The sequence below is a fragment of the Dermacentor andersoni genome, chromosome 8 (genome assembly GCF_023375885.2).
Source record: "Dermacentor andersoni chromosome 8, qqDerAnde1_hic_scaffold, whole genome shotgun sequence".
Taxonomy (NCBI): domain Eukaryota; kingdom Metazoa; phylum Arthropoda; class Arachnida; order Ixodida; family Ixodidae; genus Dermacentor; species Dermacentor andersoni.
This window is the reverse complement of record NC_092821.1, coordinates 56,517,588-56,533,404: the sequence shown is the minus strand read 5'-3', so window position 1 is coordinate 56,533,404 and position 15,817 is coordinate 56,517,588. Positions and strand designations below refer to the sequence as shown.

The window sequence follows — 15,817 nt, the reverse complement described above, 5'->3', positions numbered from 1 at the left end:
ATATGTGGTATCAAGCGGATAGCAACAAACCCTCTAAGGGCGCCAGGAAAAGCCACATTGAGTCATACCTGTTTACTGCGTAATGACGTTGGGACTCAGCTGCCGAGTTTCACGAAGAAGCGCTCGAATGCTTGTGTTTTTCAATTTCAAGATTGAAGAAAATACCAATTACATATCCACGTAAGCGAATCCAATGTTTTTACGTGCATACAAGAATGCCTATTTACTGACCTCTCCGCGTCTTTGGCCTTCTGCTGCCGAATTCAAGAAGATAGGTTCGAATCCCTGCCATGATGTCCGAATATATGTGGGACAAAATTTTAAAACGCCTCACTATTTGGATCTAGGTGGCCGCTAAAAAAGCAAAAGTGGTAAAAAATAAAAGGCAGTCCTCCGCCCCTGCGCTCCGTATAGGCCTTTTTCATGGTGGTGCCGTGGGCGTCGCCTTGCTTGATCATTGCTTGCCTCAGCTGCCTCGGTGGGCTCCACGTTTGCGAGGGATGAGCGTGACGCCAATGAGGCTCAGAAGACCCCCGTTTCAACGGATACCATACACGGTAACTTGGTGGACGACACAAAGACTTGGCCACATCTTCATAGGGCACGTAAGTGGTTTGGGCGCTCACAACAACTTCTCCAAACAGCGCGGACAACGTAAACAGTGCTTGTATGAAAAGTGTGGGTAGAAACTTATTCCAAGCTATCTAAATTTTCCACCTATTAAATAAATCAGGAGCAGTGGTTTGCCATTTTGCAGGCTCAGTAACGTTTGCAACTGCATTCACCATATGGTCGTTAATTTCCTGCCTAATGGCTCGTGCTCGTGCTCGAGAGTGCGCTTATTTGCGATATATTCGTTCTTGCAGCGCACAGGCCTCGGAACGTGAATGTCCCGATTATTGCCCGTAAGACGTACGCATTATTGTATCAGTCGCTCATCTTGTGTATTGTCACGAAACGCTGAGCTTCAAAGATTATTGTGTAGTCGCTGTAGTCGACGTTGTCCATGTTTTGGCGCATTGATTCAACAGTGCGCTCATTCATTATTTGCTCAAACGTTGGTTATAAAGCGGGCGTAAGCTTGCATGTGACTTGTGGTGAATGTGTGTATAAATAAAGTGCAAGACACTAATCATACAATGAATCGGCGCTACTCCTTTGCTCACTGTGTAACTAGTAGCACTCCCTCTTGCCGGCGTTGCGAAGTTTCGGTCCTTTCTCTTGAAGTTAGCTTTAGAATGACATCGAAAGAATTCGTTTTTAGAATGAAGCTGTTAGCTTTTAGTTGGTCGGGATTTCGGGGTATGGGCTCACCCAAAATACATTATGGCAACCGCGGCACCTGGAAAATGGCTTTGTCTTTGAGTTCATAGCAATTCTCGTATACTCAAATTACGATCCTCTACTTTCACGTCTGCAGGCCAAGTGCAAGTAGTTTTTTACAAATTTTATGACGCATGTTAATCTGAGACATTAATTTAGCTCACTAATGCACTTGCGCTAGTCTGAGGGCCTACTAGATTGAGAAAGTATGCTCAGCTTTCGGATACGTGCGTGACGATCGTGTGCACACAATGCATCTGTACTTGACGCGCGGGCACTCTGGGCGTTGCACTTTGTCGCAGAGTGTGTGCTGCCACCGAAAAGGTCATTATGACAAACTGTTGAAAAGTGGTACCGCCAAATGTCAGCCGTGTTCCCTCAAATAGACCTCGAACGGCAGCTGGAAAACGGCTTTGGCTTTGAGTTTCCTTGTAATAGAATTCCGTTTTGTCGCACTTTCAAGTTACAACCCGAAGCTATCTTGTGTGCAGCTACTGCGTAAGTCGCAGTTTAGACATTTGTCGACACAATTCTCTTTTAAACGTTCATTTATTTCAATAGAGCACCTGAGCTTGGCGGAAGGCGTAGAAGAATGAGAATGTACGCTGCACTTCCACATACGTGCGGGTCACAGCGACATAGTCCGAGCGATCCATTCCGCTTCCAAACATGCCCATTACTGTCTGTGCTGCCAACTCCAGCATATCTCTTCCATCTATCGTTTTACAATTCGCTGTATGACTGTAGCACAGTGAGCTAGCGACCGGAACACACCATAGCAAGTCGGAAGTAGTAATGGTTCTTATTCGTGGGCAATCACCTAGGCAACGTTCGGTACTCGAATACGCTTGCCAGGTATGGGACTCTCAAAGCTGTAAAATGATAGTAAAGCTTGAACGCGTCCAAACCCGCGCTGCAAGATTTGTTTCCGGTAATTATAACTTCCGTAGCAGTATTACATTAGTTAAAGAGGACCTTGGTTGGAACACACTAGCACACCTTGGATTAACTGCAAAATTAGAATTCTTTTGCCGAATATACTCTGATCTCACAGGAATAAATAAGAATTTGTACATTTTCCCTCCCCACTTCATCTCTAAACGATGTGACCACGAGCTGAAAGTTCTTGAAATGCACTGTCGTACTGATATCTACTGTAATTCATTTTTTCCGCATGCTTCCACACACTGGAAAGGCTTCCCAAGAGCATTGGTGAACGTAAGACGTGTTCAGAGTTTTTGTCTTTATTGTCACACAGTTTGCCGTAGTATAATATCATCCTGTTTTCTTTATATCATTTGGCTGGCATTGCGCTTCATTCGATAGTGTACCCTTTGTATTTCTGTGTCGCAATTTTGCACCGCAGTTCACTGGAGACCGTTTTGCCGTCGAGATGACTCATCGATGTTACGCATTTTGTTACTTTTACCACCTGTGCTTATCTGTGTTAAAGTTTTTGTCTCATGTTCATTTTACTTCAATTTCCGCCCCCCTGCAATTATGCTCTTGTGGTGCTGCAGGTACTTGTATAAAATGCATAAATAATTAAACGTCCGGTGCTCAGCCTAAAGAGCTATCGCGTAACTCTAAATTACTCCGCGAAGAAGGTCTATTGCCACAATTGTACCTATAGGAATTTCAACCCCATGACTAAATAAAATATTCAGTCATATTTTTAATAAGATTACCGCGAAGCTTTTTACCTATTTTTTTCAAGACTAATGCTCCTAAACATGCAGTTTGTGGCAAGCTATTGAGTTTAGGATGTAACATGTCGAAAATTAGGGCTAAGCTTGCCGTATTTGCTGATGTAGAGCCTCGTGTCAATATGACCGCATGCATCGCCAGGTGAATTTTTACGGTAAATGTAAAGATGTTTTCTGCAGTACCTACAATTTATTTTATTTATTTTTTTACATTTCCTAACGTATTTAGCATCAGTTATAATGTTGGATGAGGGGGTAACTTCATGTGGGGTACTTCGTAACAATTGTTAGCATACTTACTTTTTTCTGTCTGTGCCCCGCTTGATAGTAGCACCGCTGGCGCTATCCGGACAATGGGCCGCTTATCTGACATGTTAAAGAATAAGCAGGCTAGCGGAAAAGTAAAGGCAAAGAAAACACGCAACACTACCGCTTTTATTGGGTGCTTATCGCAAAGCACAGCAGTGTGTTCATATTCGGCTTTGTACGAAACACTGAAATAGGTATGAAGCAGGGATAATATTTATCACTTCTAGGTGCAGAAACCTATTGGTGCACGACATGAATGGTAAATTGCTCACGGAAATAACTATACGATACATCGAACGAAATATATAAATAAATAAACAGTTTCAATTGGAATACAGGTAGAGTGATAATATAGGCCGATCCCTCATCATAAATTGAAAGAAAAATGAAAAAAAAAAACCTCACACTTTCGCTAGAAAAGTGGAGCATTGACTTGCATAGCGAGGTTTAGCGTTGCTCTTGAACTTCTATGACAGTGTGCTAATTAAACGCACGTCGAACTAACAATGCTGCTACATAAGCGGGTGCACAAAAATTTCGGGCTCCTTTAAAAGCTTTAACAGGCAACATTACCTTGGTTTGGGCGAGTAGGTTCATGTTGACAGTTTTCATCAATACGCGCCAACGACGAAGAAGAAAGGAACACATACGACAGGACAGGCGTCGAACTGCTAACGGGCGTTTATTTCAGAATATCATCTATTTTATGTAGTGCGCATTGGTTATATTATGCACGCGTCATCGCACAAGAATTTCGATATCGCTATAAATTTCGATAGCGCACATCCTAAATTGATAAACAGGTATATAGCCACCCCTTGCATTCTTAGCGCTTTGCTAAAGTCATGTGCACAGCAGTGCAAGATAGACATATTGAAACATGCAGTATTTCCAGTGTCTGTCATTGAATCACTGTGTGAGTGATTACTTCAAAAATGAAACGAAGAAGGTTGTGGCCCACCAAAGATTGTGGCAAAAGACCTGTGCATGTAATTCCATACATACAAAAAGTTTCACATAATTTGAAAAAGGTTACAAACCGGCAAATTATCAGTATTGTTTTGCACCCCTTTGCAAATTATCAGCAACATGAAATTTTCAAGACAAAAAGTATCCGAGCCGCATGCTATTCCATACTAATCACCGAACCAATTACAGAAAATGTACTTCAGCTGCTGTGTATGAGGTACCCTTAGATTGTGGACGCCTTCACATAGGGCAAACTGGCCAGCGCTTATACAACAGGGCTAGATAGCGTAATAATGACGTTAGAAAAGGATTCGTAATGATTTGGCTGAACGCTGCAAAAAGTGCTCATGCACAACCATGGTTGGGCACACAACTCCCTCGAGAAAAAATAAACAACAACAGAACGCGAAATCGTGGAAACGTGATTTATAAGGAAGGCAGGTGAGACGTGTGTCAGCTGTCCGTCTTTGACGTCAGAGGAAAAATAAGTTAGATTGCTTTCGCGGTATCTAGGTACGTGAACAGATTGACCATACAATCATATGTATGGCCTGATTACTTTTTTATGATGATGCGTGCGTGAGCTACCTGATGCGCAGCGCAAAAATGAGATGATAGTTTAAAATAAATGCCAGTAGGCAGTTCGGCGCCCGTCCTGTCGTATGTGCTCCTTTCGTCTTCGTCCTTACTTCATGTTTCTGAAAACATTAACACACCACATAGGGTCTACAATGATATAGAACAGCCTACGCCGCCTGTAAGAGCCGCGCGAGTAAAATGACATCACCTTCAGGTTTAAAAATTGATGTCGTTTTGCAATTTTTGTATTCATTTTTCTCACATAACTTAAGATGAAAGGAATGCGCATAAATGTTATGCTTCATGACATGTGTTTGTGGGCTGACATTCTCAAAGTTCTGAGAAATATGATTGTCAGGAACAGGAAACTTGTTCAGAGGCGGCTTGTACAAACGTTAATTAAAGAAAGTAATGCTAATTTTATTAACGCCTTATGAATCACTTTACATCACCGCCGCTTTTTACCTAGCAGATAGTAAATTAAAGATACTCGTCAGGAAATTTCTCTTGAAAATGTCGCCTCTTGATGTAATATATTGCGGAACTGGGATGACGAACTTCTTATAATGATCCGGCAATATGTCCGTGTATGAACTAAGAAGCACAGCACGTCCTAACATAAAAAATATTTTAACAAGATGTTGCCTAATTTGTTTAGCAACACGTGTTCACACGCATTTCTTGTTGTAACTGCTAGAATAAAGACAGTGTTTTTTTTTTATTTTTGCAATATTACGCGTCTGCGCGACGTTTTTACTAGTCGAAGAGTATAGGGTTCATGCCGAGGCTAGGTACGCTGGGGGAAAGTTGACCCTGTTAACATGGCCGTCAATACGCCGCTATCTGTTCTGTGCCGCGTTGTCGATTTGCTGCACTCAGGCCAACCGGAAGGCGTTCTTTCGATGACCAAAGATGCTGGCATTATTTCGTATATGCCATGGGTTCCACCATGAGAGGCTTTGAGGAATGACGGGTGTTTTCCATCCAACACATTCATCGGGTCTCCGAATGTTCCGTCGCCACTCCTAAGTGTCGACGGAACTGTGAACGTGGTATTAATTTATCTGCTTCTTTACAGGCTCACGTGCATTCATTCACCATTGACACCCGAGCGGCCCAAGCTTGGACGCAAGGTTGGCGTGGTTGGCAAGCCTGCGGGCTGTCGTGCGCCTGCGTGCTACTACGGCATCATACCACGTGACAAGGTACAGTCTACAAGAGGTGCATTCCCGTCAGCGGCTGCTTCACTTGGCAGTGGCGACGGAACTGTGAACATGGTGCTAATTTATCGGCTTCTGTACAGGTCAGTGTGTAGGCGAATTGCATTTCTAGCGAATTTTTGTGTAAAGTGTTCTGCCGCTGCTGCAAAGCTGTCAGTTCTCTTTCTGTGTGTTGCCGCATCTGTCTCTCATTTCCATACCTCGGTTTAAAAAGTCAGTAACCAATTTGTTATGGCAAAAATGAAAGAGGAAGTAAAGAATGAATGCCTGAAATTTAAGAAGGAAATACAGCAGGAACTTAAAATGTTCCGCGAGATTGTAGAAAGAGATTTCAGAAATGAAATACGAGAACAGAAAACCGAGCAAAGAAACATGACGGAAAGTATCCACTATGCTCATGACACAATCGCGGACTTAAAGGAAAAACTGGACGAAGGGGCCGCCAAAAACGTTCAGCTCGAAACTTTAAATGCCGCTCTGCGTCAAGAAAACGTAACCCTAAAAAACTCTTTGAATGATCTAGAGCATCGAGTAACTAGCAGTTAGCAGTACTCTAGGGATGTGAACTTGGAGCTACAAGGTATCATTAAGAAGGAAAACGAATCTGTCGATGACCTGCTGTGACAACTTGGTGCAGCCATCGCTGAGCCGATTGCTAGAGGTGAAAGGAAGCATGTCACCGCGTACCAAGTAGAATAGACAATGAAAATTGCTAGGATCGTCGTCTTGCATAAAGGTGGCGCAACTGATTGCATCAGTAATTACCGGCCGATATCAATACTTCCAGTTTTTTCAAAAATTATTGAAAAAGCCTTAAATTCTAGAATAACTGGACACATGCAAAAGCATAACCTTATATCCCCGAATCAGTATGGCTTTCAAAGGGGTAAATCCACTGAATCTGCGTTACTTGAAATACGTGATAAAATTGTTACCAATATAGAAAACCAACAATACACGATAGGCTTATTTTTAGACTTTAATAAAGCATTTGATTCAATTAAACATGACATACTTTTTTCTAAATTACCCTTTTATGGAATTAGAGGCATTGCTTTAGACTTACTGCGTAGCTATCTATCGCGCCGCTCCCAATTTGTGGAACTCAACAGCATAAAATCAGATTTAGCAGACATTAGGTACGGCGTCCCGCAGGGTTCTATTATAGGTCCTACGATTTTCCTTCTTTATATCAATGATATCGTGGCAATACCAGGAACACCTGATATTGTATTATATGCCGACGATACAAACGTTTTTTTCTCCTCTGATAACATCTCTACTCTAATTCCTCTTATTAACAACTGGTTAAATTCCCTTTCAGTGTGGCTATCGGCTAATCAGTTGAGCCTAAATGTTAAAAAAACAAAGTATATTGTTTTTACTCCTATTAACAAACCAGTTAAGTTCGCATCTTCTTTAATTTTTCAATCGCAACCACTTGAAAGGGTTTCCCAGTACAAGTTCTTGGGTGTACTCTTCCATGAAAATCTACGGTGGACGCATCACGTAAGTTATATTAAACGTAGCATAGCACAATTAATTGGTATACTCAATAAGCATCGCACGCTGTTACCTTTAAAACTTAAACGTCAGTTATACTTTTCTACTATCCATTCTAGACTCCACTATTGTCTACTTATCTGGGGTGTCACTTCTAAGGCTAACTTGGAAACTCTATTCCGAATGCAGAAGAAGTGTGTTCGTATTATTAATAACCTATCGATGTACGAACATACCTCTGAGTACTTTCACCAGGACAGTATTTTGAGTGTCGCTAGTTTGTATAAACAAAAGTTATCCGAAAAAGCTTTTTTAGAATTCATAAGTAATCGTGAGAACTTTTTTTCTATATATACTAATACCACAACTAACTACACCTTAAGAGCTAGGAATTTTATTAAGGTAAAAACTAGAACAAACTACGGCAATCAGCTTTTACAGTGGCAGATTCCTAATTTACTTAATGATGAGCATGCTTTATTTGATATCATGCAAGATTCCTCAACCATGTCAATATTCAGAAAGAAATCAAAACTGTATTTTTCCAACAAATGACACCTGTTTTTTGTAATTTATTTCCTGTTTTTTCGACTGATATGCAATTTCATGCGTTGCAAGACTTTTTGTTCCCATGTGGCCTTTTGGCCTTCCTGTATCTTTCTGTACGCACTTTATTTCTTCATTTTCATTATTTATACTGATTGTGTTGCAATGATTTCTTGTATGTATAATTGTAACATTCGTATATATAAGTATGTATATGTGTGTATTATGTGTATATATGTATATATTTTTTTTTTGCACTGTTGTCTGCTGTGCTCGTGGCGCCAGGGGCCTAGTCAGGCGTGTATAGTCTCGCCTTTTGCTCCGGCGCCATGACAATCTTGTATTGTCAAAATTCTAATAATAAACTTCAAACTTCAAAGCCACATTGTTGTTCAGTTCAAGTCTCGTGTACAGTGCGATATGTACTGAAAAAAATCCAAAAAGGCACGCCTCACTAATGCAGACTTGGCCATAAGCAGCTCAACACCGTTTTTGCCGCCTGTTTGGACGGTTACAATTTATTTTCCCTAAATCTTCCAAACAAACGAGGGGGGGGGGGGGGTGTGGCCCTGCTCATTACAACAAAAAATAATTGCCATATTGTCCCTCAATTTACTGTAGTAGCTGATGATTATGATATACAAACAATTCAATGTAAGCTTGAGCTGTCAATGAGCATCTTTGCCCAACGCTGAAAAGGCCGTTGGCACTTGCGGTGAAAAACAAATATGAGATGAAATAGAAATCGGTGTGGTCCTTTAACGGAAAGATATATGCCAGACAGTGCGACACAACACCTGTTGTGCACATATCATGCGAGTGCGACATCGATAAGATTTTTGTAAGGCAGGCCGGTTGAGTTAGAGTACTGCGCTTGCCTGTATTTATAGTCTGCTTTTTTTCTTATTGATATGGATTATCTGGAGCTTGCCTTTGCCCAGTGCGTTAGCTCACGTCACCAAACAAGTGACTCAGTTTTACATATTAATACAAGATCACTTAATCACAAGAAATATGATGTCGGAATTCTGCTTGGACAATTTCAGTTAACCTTTAGCGCTATCATGTTGACGGAAACTTGGGGAAGAAATGATGATCAGGCATTCAGTTTGGACGGTTACAATTTATTTTCCCTAAATCTTCCAAACAAACGAGGGGGGGGGGTGTGGCCCTGCTCATTACAACAAAAAATAATTGCCATATTGTCCCTCAATTTACTGTAGTAACTGATGATTATGAAATACAAACAATTCAATATAAGCTTGAGCTGTTTTCTGTACTGTATCAACTCCAGATGAAAGTATTGCCAGTTTCTTCTGGTTCTTTGAAACTTTTTTGGGTTATGTTTGCAATAACAGGTTTCTGCGGGAGATTTCAATATTAATATGATGGAAAAAAGCAATGTCAGCCGTGAACTAAATAATATATTAAATTCCACTGGATTTACTAACTTAATTACTACGCCCACTCGTATTACATGCTCCACAGCATCGGCTTTAGATCTTATCGTGACAAATATTGACACTATTGTCTACAGAGCAGGTACTATCATATCTGATATTCGTGACCACTGTCCTGTCTTTCTAAATTACCATAATGAACCACTATATAGAAATTTACGACAGGGGCAGCTCATTATTCAACAAATAACAGCTCAGAGTATTCAATTATTCAAAAACGACATAATGAATCAAAGCTGGTCCTCTGTCAAGGAGAAGGAATATGCAAATCACGCTTACGATGACTTCATTAAAATTTTTATTCGTATCTACGCGAAAAATGTTCCTTTCAAACCTGTAACGAAGTCTAAAAAACCTTGGGTCACCCGTGAGCATCTGAAAATGATAAAAAATAAAAATATCTGTTATCATTCATTCTTGCGCACCCACTCTATGGAAGTGTTGAAAAAACTTAAGAAACTTCGAAATCGACTAAATCCACAACTTATACGTGCTAAAGAAGCCTATCATTGTCGTATTTTTGAAAATGCTAGTCGACAACGATGTAACGCCACTTAGAAGCTCATCAATAATATACTCGGGCGCTAAAATAAACATGCTCAGCCTGAATCCTTAATCCTTGGCGGACAGGATTTCATTGGCACATCACTCGCAAATCACTTCAAGAACCACTGCTTAAACGCAGTAACTCCATGTAATCAAAATGTGGACTTGGTTAAAGTACGCGGTAATATGAAGCAGAGCATCTTTCTTGATCCTACAGATAAAAATGAAGTGTATCCCACTTTTATATGCTTAAGTAATACTAAATCACTCGATGCCGATAATTTGCAGATCTCTCCAACAAAACACGTTATACATTTCATCACAGAAGTTCTTGCACACATCTTTAACTTAATTATCGAATCTGGAGCTTTTCCAGAAGCTATGAAAAGAGCCAGAGTATAAGTTATTTTTAAGGGAGGAGATCGTAACATAGAAAGTAATTACAGACTTGTTTCTGTCATTCCAGTCTTTTCTAAGTGCAGAGAAAAAATTGTCTTTGTTCGAATTACGCTGTTCTTCGATAAATTTAATGTTCTAACCGATGCACAGTTTTGCTTTCGAAGTAACAGGTCTACTGAAACTGCGCTGCTGACATTGAAAGAAATTATAGTTCATCGCATTGAAAAAAATGAATTCACACTCAGTATTTTTTTTTAGATTTCAGCAAGGCCTTTGATTCACTCGACCACAGCATTCTTTTGCATAAACTAGAATCAAATGGCATTCGTGGTAATTGCTTATGTTTACTAGAATCTTATCTTCAAAATAGATTCCAGAGTGTACACATCAATAAATGTAGCTCTTCGTTTTACGTATCACTTGTGGTGTACCGAACTATGTAGGAAAATCCCGTCTGTAACAGGAGTCGTGTCTCGCTGCCGTATTCTGCTGCCACTCAAGGTGAAACATCAAATATATCAAGCGTTTTAAATTTAAATTTAAATTATTGTGCGTTGATTTGGGCAACGGCAACAAAAACAAACATAAATGAAATCCTTGTGGTACAAAAAAGGGTAATTCGCTACATTAGAAACATTGAACGTCTGGGAACCACTTGCAAATCGTTTGAATGGTTCAGTATACTTCGGGTTGACAACATTTACTCATACCTTTTGTTGAACACGCTCTACTTTTCAAACAGAGAACTCTCGGACATTATTACTACCTTAGCATGTATAGAGCGTCGTGTTAGTGCAGTACCTACAAGAAACACCCATATGTGGTCCATACCTCGATTTCGTACAACTTATAAGTATCGAACTTTGGCATACAACGTCCCAACAACACTAAACACATATGAAAGCACAACCAGTTGCAGTAAAAAAGAGTTACGTTGTTTCTTTTGTTCTATTGTTTGCTAGTAAAATATTCAGTATCTATAAATATATATATATATATATATATATATATAGTGCGTGCAACTCAGTCATTATTTAAAAGCATTAAATTATTTTTGCAACATTTTCAGTGTCATTGTGTGAGTGAAAAATACGTTGTGCTATAAGTTGCAATTTGTATATGCATTTTCAGGTGCATCGTATTTCAAGTGTATTTGCGTGATTTATGAATATGTTATATTATGCATTGCAATCTGCATATTTCTCGTTTTTGCCTTTGTCGCGGCGTATCTTAGCCCTATACCTGCGCACCTTGAATAGCCACTACCATGTAACGGTCACATGGGCCCCGTCAAGACGGTTTCACGACAATATGCTGGAAGGCCCAGCGAACCTTCCAGCATATTGTTTGGTAAATAAACTTGAATTTGAACTTGAACCCGAGTGGTCGTGACCTAGACGCGTCCTCTCTGTGTGCGGTTTGAGCCTCGTTACGATACTAGTGGCCATTTTTTAGTCTTCTCGAAGTCAATGTTAAATAGTCAGTAATATCTGAACTAGCATCCTCATTTGTCACCCCTCCACCCTGATGGATACATATCCTGGGGTCGGAAAGTTTTTATTGGAATTTTATTAAACGTTTTCACAACAACAGCCATTTATGTAGTAATTGTAAGTTGTGTTGAGATCTGGGGATACTAAAATTGTAGTCGTATGTCCCCACGTTTGTGGAACTTCTCTGACGGCGACTTGGAAAGAGTTCAGGCCCGGCGTTTCGGTAGTACCGATAGGCCTGCTTGTGCTTAAAGTAGCCGATTGCTTCAAAGGGAATGTGTCGGTTCTGTAGAATGTGACGGAGTCTAATGGGCTTGAGCTTGTCGCACGTTAACATAGCACAAATTTTTACTTTGCAGCATCTGTTGTACCCACTCTGCCCGAACAAGAAACAGCAATGCGACAATTGTTCATCCCGCAAATTAAGATGTACTGAGCGTTGATACGCTGCCACCCAGTCCCGGAATCTCGCCTTGCTGAAACTGTCGCTTTCACGTATGTTCGGTGCAGGTATGTTTACCCGTGTATTATATTACATAGGTGTTGGATCTCAGAAAGGTAGAAAACTTTTTTGCAACCATCCTACTTGACGTTTACGTGTGTAATCTTCATGTAAAATAATTACTTGCGCGTAATTATACAGCACATAGTGGTCTAAGTAAAAACGTTTATGCACCGGATCTCCATCTGTTTCCCTCGCTACAGAACGAGGGGGGCATAGCGGATATGACACAGCATGTTGATTAAATGTGACAGACAATAACAAATAAGGCTAAAAGTATAACAAGGAATGTTCAGCACCATTTCTTTAGCATACTCCACAGCCAGTACGAGACCATGCCTACTTCATCGACTGTCAATGATGATGCACCGAATAAACTAGGCCCGTAGGCCGCGTAACGTCAGGTAGACCTTTACAAGCTCACCCGCAAAATGTACTATTGTGGGAAAGAATTATACGGACGAAAATGACGGTTGCAATTGAAAGCTCACTGCAGTCGAGGACAAGTTACTTCGTCAAAAACAGCATATGGTAATTATTTAGGCTTAGCGAATATAGCGTGTAACAGTGATCGAAACATAGTGCATTCCTAGTATAGGTTATATGTTGATATTTTCACGTGTTTCCACCCTACACTTCAGAAAACCGCTTCCAGCTTGCACGCATAAGGCAGTAGCAATCATCGCCGTGTCCACAACGGGCAAGCTTACTACACGAAAAAGCACTACAGAAAGTTTCGCCTGAAAAAGTTGAAAACGAGGTTAAGCGCTGCACGTGTATCGTGCATGTAAGGCGTTCTAAAACGGGACACGCGTTTCCTGGAACTACGGCAGGCAGCTCAGGTGCGGCACTTGAGTTCTTCTGCACGAGAGATAAACATTATTCACTATTGTGGAACACGTTATCTTTGTGCTTTCTGGGCACTGCGATTCATATGGTAGCCACTCCGAGGTGCTCATTCATTCTGCTTTGTACACCGGCTGATTTCGTGGATGTACCGACCGCGTGGCTGCGACATCTTCCATTGTATGCCCCACGTCCGCCACGGCGGGTGTGCGCCTAGATCGTTCGGGCTGTTTCTATAGAACAAGACAGGTTAGGTGTTTACGCTTTTGGTCTCCGTATGTTCGGATGACTGACTCTACTTTCTGCTCGGGGACATTGTCTCCGAACTAGAGAGCGTTCCACATTGTTGAGATTCGAGTCCGACCTTAGCAAGGGCCAGGCTATTATATCAGTATGCTAGCTGTCCATAAGATGTGCCTCGTAGTCGAGAGAATGCGCTGTCCCTGCCCAGCGTCTATATGAAAGTTGTATTAGGACAGAGTTATTAAATGATTGTACACGCGCAATGAAGTATTATTTATTTATTATTATAGTAATGCATTGAGGAACATTCGAAGTAATACCGTTATTGTGAATGTACCCACTTGCTGTTTATGTGTATGTTAATTTGGACAAAGTTTCTTTGAGCCCACCACTGACGTCTCAGCTATGTATTGAGGTAGCAGCAACAAGGTTTGACGCGCAGCCATCATTTGCAAATAAGTACTTGATGACGCAAAGAAAATATAAAAGGTGTGATATTTTGAAATTAGAATATTCGTCAAACGTTTTTCGACAGGCCCGAGGTGGATAATACGAATACGCAAAGAAAAGACTTGCCATAGGCCATCTGGTGCATTTGTGTCCACCTGTGCTATCCCCTTGGAACAACGTCCTTCCAACAATGGTGTTCTGAAGTTACGCCGTTACAAGCTCCTTGTGCATTGTTTTGTAACATTTCTGTACGATTCTGTACAATATAAACAGGGAAATCTTGGTTTCGCTTTGTGCTGCATCAGCAAAGACGGTTCTGTTATTCCTTTCTATTCTAATGTCTTGAAACTGAGGACACCCACCCATGGAACCTACGATAAAGTGATGCAGAGTCAGTTCCTTTGGGAAGTTGCCTTCGTGAAGGCAACGGAGTCACTCTGTGTGCTTCATTAAAAGGAAGACCCGCCACGCCTTCAGAAGCTTGCAGTGCAAGTTCCTGAATTTCCTGGTCCAGCATGATGTAAAATGTTTCCAATTTAACCTTTATTGCAAATTCGCCATTTCCTCTTAAGGATTAGTCAAACCGGCTCAGGTCCAGCTCACATCGGCGGGCACTGCCGCATTTCCGTTTCGCAAATAAGTCTGTTGCTTACGTGTGCTCACAAAACAACTGGATCATGGAGATAAGCATTCACTTGGTAAAAATTTGCCCATTAACTTGGCCATAAAAGGCTCAAAAATGCATCACAACTGTAATTGTTGTGTTTCTCCTTTGCAACGGGATTATCAATCACACATAATAAGCTTACAATGCAGTGCAGCTCAAGTTTATTGAAGTGTGCCGCTTGGTTGAGAAAGAAATGTTACTAAGATTTCCACTAAAACTGTGAAGTAGATTTTAGCTAACGTAGCTGTTTTGCAACATGATTATATAATCTAACCTAAAGCAACCCTTTTACATTTGCTAGACATTCCGTGTTTGTCGAATGTACGTGCAAGTACCACATTCTTGCTGGAAGTCACGCAGACGAAGAGCACAAATAGTACTTTCCCCTTTCATTTGAACGACTTGATGCAGAAGGCCTGGTCTTGAGCCACAGAGATGCGTTTTTCGAGTTGAAGTCCCGGCTTTTCTCGGCCATCTTAATTACACCCCAAGGCATGAGGCCGCTTGAATCACCGGTGTGGTTAATCGGGGACTTTCCCTCTCCAACCTTCTTTCGAAAGTTGCGCAAGTTTCTGGGGCTCATAAACTTTCACAGGCGTACATATAATCTTCTGCACACTATCTTCAGCCTCTTGCCCACCTGCTACATCGCGAGTCTTCAAAAAAAAAAAAAAACGCCTACCTTCCACTGGTCCTCGGAGCATGAACACTCCTTCCAGGAAGCCAACACTCGGTTGGCAACAGCAGTGTTGCTGATTCATCCGTTCCATACGCGACAACTCGCCTTACGCTAGACGCGCCCGCCGCGGCTGTAGGTGTAGTACTGCAGCAGCACGATGAGAAAGACTGGAAGCCCCTGAACTTCCTCTGGAAGCGCCTTAAACCTATATACGTAGGCTCGCTACAGCACCTTCGGCAGGGTAAAGACAGCCATATATCGCGCTTTCAAGCACTTGTTTTACCCTTTAAGGCTGTGGCTTTCACACTCTGACCACAACACGCCATTAACCTTCGTTTTCAAGAAAAACACTTCCTCGTATCGAATATGTGAGCTTG

The 15,817-nt window shown here is 41.3% G+C and overlaps 1 long non-coding RNA gene across 1 annotated transcript; it reads left to right on the top strand.

The window, feature by feature from the left end:
- The first annotated feature begins 50 nt into the window (after window positions 1–50).
- Window positions 51–14,388, top strand: LOC140212867 (uncharacterized). The gene is made up of 4 exons (XR_011889832.1): window positions 51–605; window positions 5,965–6,189; window positions 12,413–12,563; window positions 14,180–14,388. It is a non-coding gene; the product is annotated as an uncharacterized lncRNA (long non-coding RNA).
- The last annotated feature ends 1,429 nt before the right edge of the window (window positions 14,389–15,817 follow it).